General features: G+C 36.4%; 1 long non-coding RNA gene across 2 annotated transcripts; it reads right to left on the bottom strand.

The window, feature by feature from the left end:
* Window positions 1–283: 283 nt before the first annotated feature.
* LOC113092153 (uncharacterized) lies at window positions 284–757 on the bottom strand. 2 transcript variants are annotated; one of them, XR_003287521.1, is made up of 4 exons: window positions 744–757; window positions 563–643; window positions 437–481; window positions 284–314 (listed from the first exon to the last, which is right to left on the bottom strand). It is a non-coding gene; the product is annotated as an uncharacterized LOC113092153 (long non-coding RNA). The 2 variants fall into 2 exon arrangements; XR_003287520.1 differs by lacking the exon at window positions 744–757 and having other exon boundaries at window positions 563–737.
* Window positions 758–10529: the final 9772 nt, after the last annotated feature.

The following is a 10529-nucleotide window of genomic DNA, read 5'->3' as shown; positions in this document are numbered from 1 at the left end:
TTGGGGGCTGCTGTAATGCATGCAATGTAGTCGACTTTTCCAGGAGTAACTCCCGAGTGAATACATTTCATCATTGTCTCTTCTACAGCTGCAATCTCCACTTCACTCCACTTTCTCTTCCTAGGAACTAATGACAAGAAATTACATTAATTGCACTGCATATGTTGTAGGTGCAAGACTGGATTATTTTTATACTACTGTATTCTTTATGATGTTGTTTGACTTTTTATAAATAAAGTAAATAAAAACTATTACAGGACAGGTTCCTTACCTGATGTTACTTTTCATGACCTCCCGTGACCTCTCTGGAGATCCTTTAGAAACACAATCATATACATTTCTAAATCAAACTACTAATTACTGATAGGCTGTTTGGGGGGGAATTCTTGATATTCTAATCGCTTTAAACATTTAACTGCCTGTTCATACGTCTTACCTTCATTCGTGTTTACTGGCCTGCTGCTATTCACTCCTGAAGTGCCTGCTTGAAGGCATGATTTAATTATTATTTAACTAATGGAAATTACAAACATCTTAAAAAAATGTGTTTACAAATCTTTACCTGGCTCACTTGACATCACGTCATGAGAATGATCTGACAGTTCGGTTTCACTCTCTATCCCAGGATCAGGCTCAACGCACTCTGAAATATAGTCTTCGTATTCAGAGATATGCACAGATTCTTCCAAAGTCACTAGGACACGCTTGACAGCTAGTTTAAACTCGATTAACAGGTTACATACCCTGTTAATAGTGTTTCCCTCGGGTAATCTGTAATATTTCCTGTGGATACGAATATCATGTCCCAGGATATCAGCAAGTTGGTCCATTTCGGTGTCGTTCATGTTAAGAACCCTAACCCTAGTCCATGTTGTGAAGGAAGGCAACCTGTAATCAGACAAATATAAAGGTCTTGAGAATTCTACACAAATTATATTATGCATATAATGCAATCCCCATTTAAACAAGGTGTCCCCATAAAGACAGTTAAAATACAGGTCAATGCATGTCCCCAGAAGGTATCAAATATCATCACTTGTTCGTTCTATCCTCAATTTACACCATGAGCACAACAGCAGAAATAATAGCCTACAATTTGATGTTGGCCGAGCATGAGTTGGGGCAATTTCTTGTAAATTCTCATCATGACATTACGATAAATATCTTACTGTGGTTTGACTCTTACAAAGAGATCATTAGAGACATATTGGTTTTAACGTTTTAGACATTAGACAGTTGTATGCAGAGCAGTACACAATCAAAATATTTCTTGGTGAGTCGTATACCTTTTAAATAGTGTTGTCACGGTACCCAAATTTCAGTATTTGATACCGATACCAGTGAAAATCCATGGTTCTCGGTACCAAAGCAAAACACAAAAATATGCCAATTAAAAAATATATATATTAATAAAATAATAAAAATAAAACCAATGCCATTCTTTATACTTATTTACAATTGTGTTTAAATTTTTCTACAGGTTAATATAATTATGAAAAACAGTAAATAAGTTTCACCCAAATTTAATTTGTCTTTTAATTTATGAAATTTAAACATTTTATTTTGGTAAATAAAGGGGATTTGCTATTAAAATTAAAACATGGAAGAAATATTGTGATTTATTTCTTAAAAAAATAAAGTTTAAAAATTTTTAACAGTAGTAAGCAGTATCACATACATTTTACTAAATAATAGTAATATTTCTAGCACAATGTCTTTATGTAAAAATTTACTTTTTAGGCCTAATGAATGCATATTTGTCATTTTAACTGAACTTAAGACTGGTGGTGATGCTTAAGATATTTTTGGTCATTGAAGGGTTTCTGTAAGAAAAATAGTAATAGATCATAATTATTATTAAAGGATAATTTTACTATCATACTAATGTATTATACAATGCACTATGAATTGATGAGCTGCTGGGTTCATGAATATTAATCACGTTTGTCTGCGTTCGGTCAAACTGATTTGCTGAAATCAAAACAGGGTCGGTGCTAGTTGAGCGTCAGCCAATGAAATTGCCATTTGCACATTAGCTCGGCCGACTACCGGAGAAACCGGAGTGTCTTCTGCTTGTTTCGAAAATTGAATAATTGTAAATGAACTCCATTATTTTGACAGGAGAAGACAACAAGAATAGTTTACCATATAGCGTGTCGATTCAGCGTGGTAAGACTCTCGCGCTCTCTCTCTTTGCATGTGTGAGAAACAGCGCTATCAGTAAAGCGACGGTGAGTCGTGCGCCTTCACACAGAGTTTAACAGAGCATCAAATACAGGTGCGCTGTGCGTCCATTGAGATGAACTGAAAAGTTCAGATCGCTTGATGGGAGAGAACTCTGAAGCTCAGATGCTGAAATTAATACAAGCGTCATGCGCTTCAGTCCATGTAGTAAACAAACCTGCACGTCTCTGCCATTCATTGATTCACACAGAGACGCGCAGAACACGGATTTTTATGCGGCTTAACATTTACAGATACTGGTCATACGGAGATTTGATTTGATTTAATTTACGCTAACTTTGACAAATTCCATGACTGTCCATATTAAAATGTAAGTTTCATTTTCATGACTGGATTTTGAGATTCCATCCTCGTTTTCTGCTTCACCGGAAATCATAGCGCTGAACCGGGTTTGAACGAGACCTCGGTACTACCAATACTTAAAGAAACCTGGTACAGGTCACATTTTTAAAAAATTTTGTACCGACTTGGTACCAAAAGTACCGGGTCTTTTGACAACACTACTTTTAAACCCTGTCACAGTTAAATGTGATCTTCAGACCACAAACTTTCAAGAATAGGGAGTTAAAAAGGTAGATATTTTATGTAACCCTAATGGACAGACTTCGGACAGGCAAGTAATTAATGTTGTTACTTACAAATACACTCTTTCCAGTGGTGGTACACATTCGCTGGTTGGAGATGCATGGTCAATTTCTGACCATACCTGTAATAAAAAATAATTATCCATTTGAAGGCTATGAAATTACAAAACAGATAAGGCACTTTATTGAGACTGAATAACAGTATTACAAAACAAAAACAAGGGGAAACAACACTTTCCTTTTGCTAGAAATTATTAGGGCCAACATATTTTATTGTTTTTGCTCTGTACACAAGCACAGTGGATTTAAAATAAAGACCTGAGGTTATTACCAACTTCTGTTTAGAGAATGTTTCTATCCATCTTTTATGGACAGTGTATGAGGGTAGCCATTTTAAATACATGGTCTCCAAATTTCAGCGGAAAAAGTAATTAGACGAACAATATTTTAGGATTTATAATGGTTTTTACTGACGGATGTACCCAATGAACTATATAGGAAAACTGCTACGGTGCACCTTATAGTTTGCAAAAAACAGTAGGAGGATCATAATAGTTTTTAGTTGTATAAATAAACAAAAATTGTATCAGCAAGAAAATTACATACGAGTTCCAATGGTTATCCTTAAGAGGACTAGGATTCCATCCTCACTAAGCCAAAGTGTCCCCATAAGGACAGTTAAAATACAGGTTAATGTCCCCAAAAAGCTATCATAAATACTCATTACTACTTATTAGGTTTAAGTGCCAACCAAACTTTCAGGATTGTTTAGAGGGCGTTTGTATCCATCATTTGTGTCAAGTTGTTTAAAATATAGAAACCGATATATTTATATTACAATTTGTCATTCATAAATGTAAATACGTTTCGTAAATGTGCGCAAAAAATCCAGTATGCCTAACAGGGTTGGGACAAAGCCTGTAATAATGCCATCCTCGCATCGTTCTGTCAAACACATTCTGATCAACATTGTTGCTGGGAAATAATTACTATAATATAATGTATAATGTGCAGCTCTGAAACTAAATGGTTATAAAAAAAACCTGTCTTATTACCTGTGTGTCTGTTGGTGAGGGTATCACAGAATCTTCTGCTGTTTAAGTGACTGGATGTGATTCTGGGCCCAGCTAAAAATCAAAAAAAAAAAAAAAAAAAAAAATCAATTGCTACAGAAAGAGTGTAGAATGATTTTTTAACTAAAGTACATACAGGTCCTCCTCAAAAAATTTGCATATTGTGATAAGTTCATTATTTTCCATAATGTAATGATAAAAATTAAACTTTCATATATTTTAGATTCATTGCACACCAACTGAAATATTTCAGGTCTTTTATTGTTTTAATACTGATGATTTTGGCATACAGCTCATGAAAACCCCAAATTCCTATCTAAAAAAATTAACATATCATGAAAAGGTTCTCTAAATGAGCTATTAACCTAATCATCTGAATCAACTAATTAACTCTAAACACCTGCAAAAGATTCCTGAGGCTTTTAAAAACTGGTTCAGCCTGGTTCATTACTCAAAACTGACCTGACTGCTGTCCAGAAGGCCATCATTGACACCCTCAAGGGAGAGGGTAAGACACGGAAAATAAATTTCTGAATGAATAGCCTGTTCCCAGAGTGCTGTATCAAGGCACCTCAGTGAGAAGTCTGTGGGAAGTGTGGCAAAAAAAGCTGCACAACGAGAAGAGGTGACCGGACCCTGAGGAAGATTGTGGAGAAGGACCGATTCCAGACCTTGGGTGACCTGCGGAAGCAGTGGACTGAGTCTGGAGTAGAAACATCCAGAGCCACCGTGCACAGGCGTGTGCAGGAAATGGGCTACAGAGAAGCAGCACTGGACTGTTGCTCAGTGGTCCAAAGTACTTTTTTTCCGGATGAAAGCAAATTTTGCATGTCATTCAGAAATCAAGGTGCCAGAGTCTGGAGGAAGACTGGGGTGAGGAAAATGCCAAAATGCCTGAAGTCCCAGTGTCAAGTACCCACAGTCAGTGATGGTCTGGGGTGCCATGTCAGCTGCTGGTGTTGGTCCACTGTGTTTTATCAAGGGCAGGGTCAATGCAGCTAGCTATCAGGAGATTTTGGAGCACTTCATGCTTTCATCTGCTGAAAAGCTTTATGGAAGATGAAGATTTTGTTTTTCAGCACGACCTGGCACCTGCTCACAGTGCCAAAACCACTGGTAAATGGTTTACTGACCATGGTATTACTGTGCTCAACTCTCCTGACCTGAACCCCATAGAGAATCTGTGGGATATTGTGAAGAGAAAGTTGAGAGACGCAAGACCCCAACACTCTGGATGAGCTTAAGGCTGCTATCGAAGCATCCTGGGCCTCCATAACACCTCAGCAGTGCGACAGGCTGATTGCCTCCATGCCACGCCGCATTGAAGCAGTCATTTCTGCAAAAGGATTCCCCACCAAGTATTGAGTGCATAACTGAACATAATTATTTGAAGGTTGACTTTTTGTATTAAAAACACTTTTCTTTTATTGGTCGGATGAAATATGCAAATTTTTTGAGATAGGAATTTGGGTTTCATGAGCTGTATGCCAAAATCATCAGTATCAAAACAATAAAAGACCTGAAATATTTCAGTTTGGTGTGCAATGAATCTAAAATATATGAAAGTTTATTTTTTATCATTACATTATGGAAAATAATGAACTTATCACAATATGCTACATTTTTTAGAAGGACCTGTACAATTGTAAACTGCAAAAAAAAAAAAAAAAAGTTTTTTTAAAAGTGATCATTTTTGTTATGTACATGCAATGATTTTCTGTTCTCTACATTTATAATTAGTAGTCATTTCTCTAAAGTAATGATCCAATTTATTTGAATTGCGATGTGATTGTATTAGAATTTAGACATGGACCAGAACAGATTAATAATCTAGTTTAATATATAATTGCAAAAATGAATGCAAGTTATGAAGTATGAATGGGTCTCAAGTATCAAACAAACATTGAAAGAGTTGCCTTTTAAACTGTTACAAAAATCAGTCAAGATAAACTTAATGAACTCTCCAAACTTTTATGAACTGTGGCCATCATCTATACTTTCTTACCTTGGAATTGGAGTGGGACACATTCCCATCTTCTGCAGAGCTGGAATCTGTGTCCATGTTGTGAAGGAAGGCAACCTGTAATCAGTCAAACATGACAAATATAAAAGGTCTTGAGAATTCTACACAAATTATATTATGCATATAATGCAATCCCACTTAAACAAGGTGTCCCCATAAAGACAGTTAAAATACAGGTCAATGTCCCCAGAAGGTTTCATGGAAATAATGCAATCCCCATTTAAACAAGGTGTCCCCATAAAGACAGTTAAAATACAGGTCAATGCATGTCCCCAGAAGGTATCAAATATCATCACTTGTTCGTTCTATCCTCAATTTACACATGAGCACAACAGCAGAAATAATAGCCTACAATTTGATGTTGGCCGAGCATGAGTTGGGGCAATTTCTTGTAATTCTCATCATGACATTACGATAAATAATCTTACTGTGGTTTTGTCTCTTACAAAGAGATCATTAGAGACATATTGGTTTAACGTTTAGACATTAGACAGTTGTATGCAGAGCAGTACACAATCAAAATATTTCTTGGTGAGTCGTATACCCTTTTAAATAGTGTTGTCACGGTACCCAAATTTCAGTATTTGATACCGATACCAGTGGAAAATCCATGGTTCTCGGTACCAAAGCAAAACACAAAAATATGCCAATTAAAAAATATATATATTATAAAATAATAAAAATAAACCAATGCCATTCTTTATACTTATTTACAATTGTGTTTTAAAATTTTTCTACAGGTTATATAATTATGAAAAACAGTAAATAAGTTTCACCCAAATTTAATTTGTCTTTTAATTTATGAAATTTAAACATTTTATTTTTGGTAAATAAAGGGGATTTGCTATTAAAATTAAAACCATGGAAGAAATATTGTGATTTATTTCTTAAAAAATAAAGTTTAAAAATTTTTAACAGTAGTAGCAGTATCACATACATTTTACTAAATAATAGTAATATTCTAGCACAATGTCCTTTAATGTAAAAATTTACTTTTAGGCCTAATGAATGCATATTTGTCATTTTAACTGAACTTAAGACTGGTGTGATGCTTAAGATATTTTTGGTCATTGAGGGTTTCTGTAAGAAAAATAGTAATAGATCATAATTATTATTAAAGGATAATTTTACTATCATACTAATGTATATACAATGCACTATGAATTGATGAGCTGCTGGGTTCATGAATATTAATCACGTTGTCTGCGTTCGGTCAAACTGATTTGCTGAAATCAAAAACAGGGTCGGTGCTAGTTGAGCGTCAGCCAATGAAATTGCCATTTGCACATTAGCTCCGGCCACTACCGGAGAAACCGGAGTGTCTTCTGCTTGTTCGAAAATGAATAATTGTAAATGAACTCCATTATTTTGACAGGAGAAGACAACAAAAGAATAGTTTACATATAGCGTGTCGATTCAGCGTGGTAAGACTCTCGCGCTCTCTCTCTTTGCATGTGTGAGAAACAGCGCTATCAGTAAAGCGACGGTGAGTCCGTGCGCCTTCACACAGAGTTTACAGAGCATCAAATACAGGTGCGCTGTGCGTCCATTGAGATGAACTGAAAAGTTCAGATCGCTTGATGGAGAGAGAACTCTGAAGCTCAGATGCTGAAATTAATACAAGCGTCATGCGCTTCAGTCCATGTAGTAAACAAACCTGCACGTCTCTGCCATTCATTGATTCACACAGAGACGCGCAGAACACAGATTTTTATGCGCTTAACATTTACAGATACTGGTCCATACGGAGATTTGATTTGATTAATTTACGCTAACTTTGACAAATTCCATGACTGTCCATATTAAAATGTAAGTTTCATTTTCATGACTGGATTTTGAGATTCCATCCTCGTTTTCTGCTTCACGGAAATCATAGCGCTGAACCGGGTTTGAACGAGACCTCGGTACTACCAATACTTAAAGAAACCTGGTACAGTCACATTTTTAAAAATTTTGTACCGACTTGGTACCAAAGTACCGGGTCTTTTGACAACACTACTTTTAAACCCTGTCACAGTTAAATGTGATCTTCAGACCACAAACTTTCAAGAATAGGGAGTTAAAAAGGTAGATATTTTAATGTAACCCTAATGGACAGACTTCGGACAGGCAAGTAATTAATGTTGTTACTTACAAATACACTCTTTCCAGTGGTGGTACACATTCGCTGGTTGGAGATGCATGGTCAATTTCTGACCATACCTGTAATAAAAAATAATTATCATTTGAGCTAATGAATTACAAAACAGATAAGGCACTTATTGAGACTGAATAACAGTATTACAAAACAAAAACAAGGGGAAACAAACACTTTCCTTTTGCTAGAAATTATTAGGGCAACATATTTATTGTTTTTGCTCTGGTACACAAGCACAGTGGATTTAAATAAAGACCTGAGGTTATTACCAACTCTGTTTAGAGAATGTTTCTATCCATCTTTTATGGACAGTGTATGAGGGTAGCCATTTTAAATACATGGTCTCCAAATTTCAGCGGAAAAAGTAATTAGACGAACAAATATTTTAGGATTTATAATGGTTTTTACTGACGGATGTACCAATGAACTTTATATGGAAAACTGCTTACGGTGCACCTTATAGTTTGCAAAAAACAGTAGGAGGATCATAATAGTTTTTAGTTGTATAAATAAACAAATTGTATCAGCAAGAAATTACATACGAGTTCCAATGGTTATCCTTAAGAGGACTAGGATTCCATCCTCACTAAGCAAAGTGTCCCCATAAGGACAGTTAAAATACAGTTAATGTCCCCAAAAGCTATCATAAATACTCATTACTACTTATTAGGTTTAAGTGCCAACCAAACTTTCAGGATTGTTTAGAGGGCGTTTGTATCCATCATTTGTGTCAAGTTGTTTAAAATATAGAAACCGATATATTTATATTACATTTGTCATTCATAAATGTAAATACGTTTCGTAAATGTGCGCAAAAATCCAGTATGCCCTAACAGGGTTGGGACAAAGCCTGTAATAATGCCATCCTCGCATCGTTCTGTCAAACACATTCTGATCAACATTGTTGCTGGGAAATAATTACTATAATATAATGTATAATGTGCAGCTCTGAAACTAAATGGTTATAAAAAAACCTGTCTTATTACCTGTGTGTCTGTTGGTGAGGGTATCACAGGAATCTTCTGCTGTTTAAGTGACTGGATGTGATTCTGGGCCCAGCTAAAAAATCAAAAAAAAAAAAAAAAAAAAATCAATGCTACAGAAAGAGTGTAGAATGATTTTTAACTAAAGTACATACAGGTCCTCCTCAAAAATTTGCATATTGTGATAAGTTCTTATTTTCCATAATGTAATGATAAAAATTAAACTTTCATATATTTTAGATTCATTGCACACCAACTGAAATATTTCAGGTCTTTTATTGTTTTAATACTGATGATTTGGGCATACAGCTCAATGAAAACCCCAAATTCCTATCTAAAAAAATTAACATATCATGAAAAGGTTCTCTAAATGAGCTATTAACCTAATCATCTGAATCAACTAATTAACTCTAAACACCTGCAAAAGATTCCTGAGGCTTTTAAAAACTGGTTCAGCCTGGTTCAATGTACTCAAAACTGACTGACTGCGTCCCAGAAGGCCATCATTGACACCCTCAAGGGAGAGGGTAAGACACGGAAATAAATTTCTGAATGAATAGCCTGGTTCCCAGAGTGCTGTATTAAGGCACCTCAGTGAGAAGTCTGTGGGAAGTGTGGCAAAAAAAGCTGCACAACGAGAAGAGGTGACCGGACCCTGAGGAAGATTGTGGAGAAGGACCGATTCCAGACCTTGGGTGACCTGCGGAAGCAGTGGACTGAGTCTGGAGTAGAAACATCAGAGCCACGTGCACAGGCGTGTGCAGGAAATGGGGCTACAGAGAGCAGCACTGGCTGTTGCTCAGTGGTCCAAAGTACTTTTTCGGATGAAAGCAAATTTTGCATGTCATTCAAAATCAAGGTGCCAGAGTCTGGAGGAAGACTGGGGTGAAGGAATGCCAAAATGCCTGAAGTCCAGTGTCAAGTACCCACAGTCAGTGATGGTCTGGGGTGCCATGTCAGCTGCTGGTGTTGGTCCACTGTGTTTTTATTCAAGGCAGGGTCAATGCAGCAGCTATCAGGAGATTTTGGAGCACTTCATGCTTTCATCTGCTGAAAAGCTTTATGAGAATGAAGATTTTGTTTTTCAGCAACGACCTGGCACCTGCTCACAGTGCCAAAACCACTGTAAATGGTTTACTGACCATGGTATTACTGTGCTCAACTCTCCTGAACCTGAACCCCATAGAGAAATCTGTGGGATATTGTGAAGAGAAAGTTGAGAGACGCAAGACCCAACACTCTGGATGAGCTTAAGGCTGCTATCGAAGCATCCTGGGCCTCCATAAACCTCAGCAGTGCGACAGGCTGATTGCCTCCATGCCACGCGATTGAAGCAGTCATTTCTGCAAAAGGATTCCCCCCACCAAGTATTGAGTGCATAACTGAACATAAATTATTTGAAGGTTGACTTTTTGTATTAAAAACACTTTTCTTTTATTGGTCGGGTGAAATATGCAAATTTTTTGAGATAGGAATTTTGGGTTT

The sequence above is a fragment of the Carassius auratus genome, unplaced genomic scaffold (assembly GCF_003368295.1).
Source record: "Carassius auratus strain Wakin unplaced genomic scaffold, ASM336829v1 scaf_tig00214496, whole genome shotgun sequence".
Taxonomy (NCBI): Eukaryota; Metazoa; Chordata; class Actinopteri; order Cypriniformes; family Cyprinidae; genus Carassius; species Carassius auratus.
This window is presented reverse-complemented; position numbering and strand designations above follow the sequence as displayed.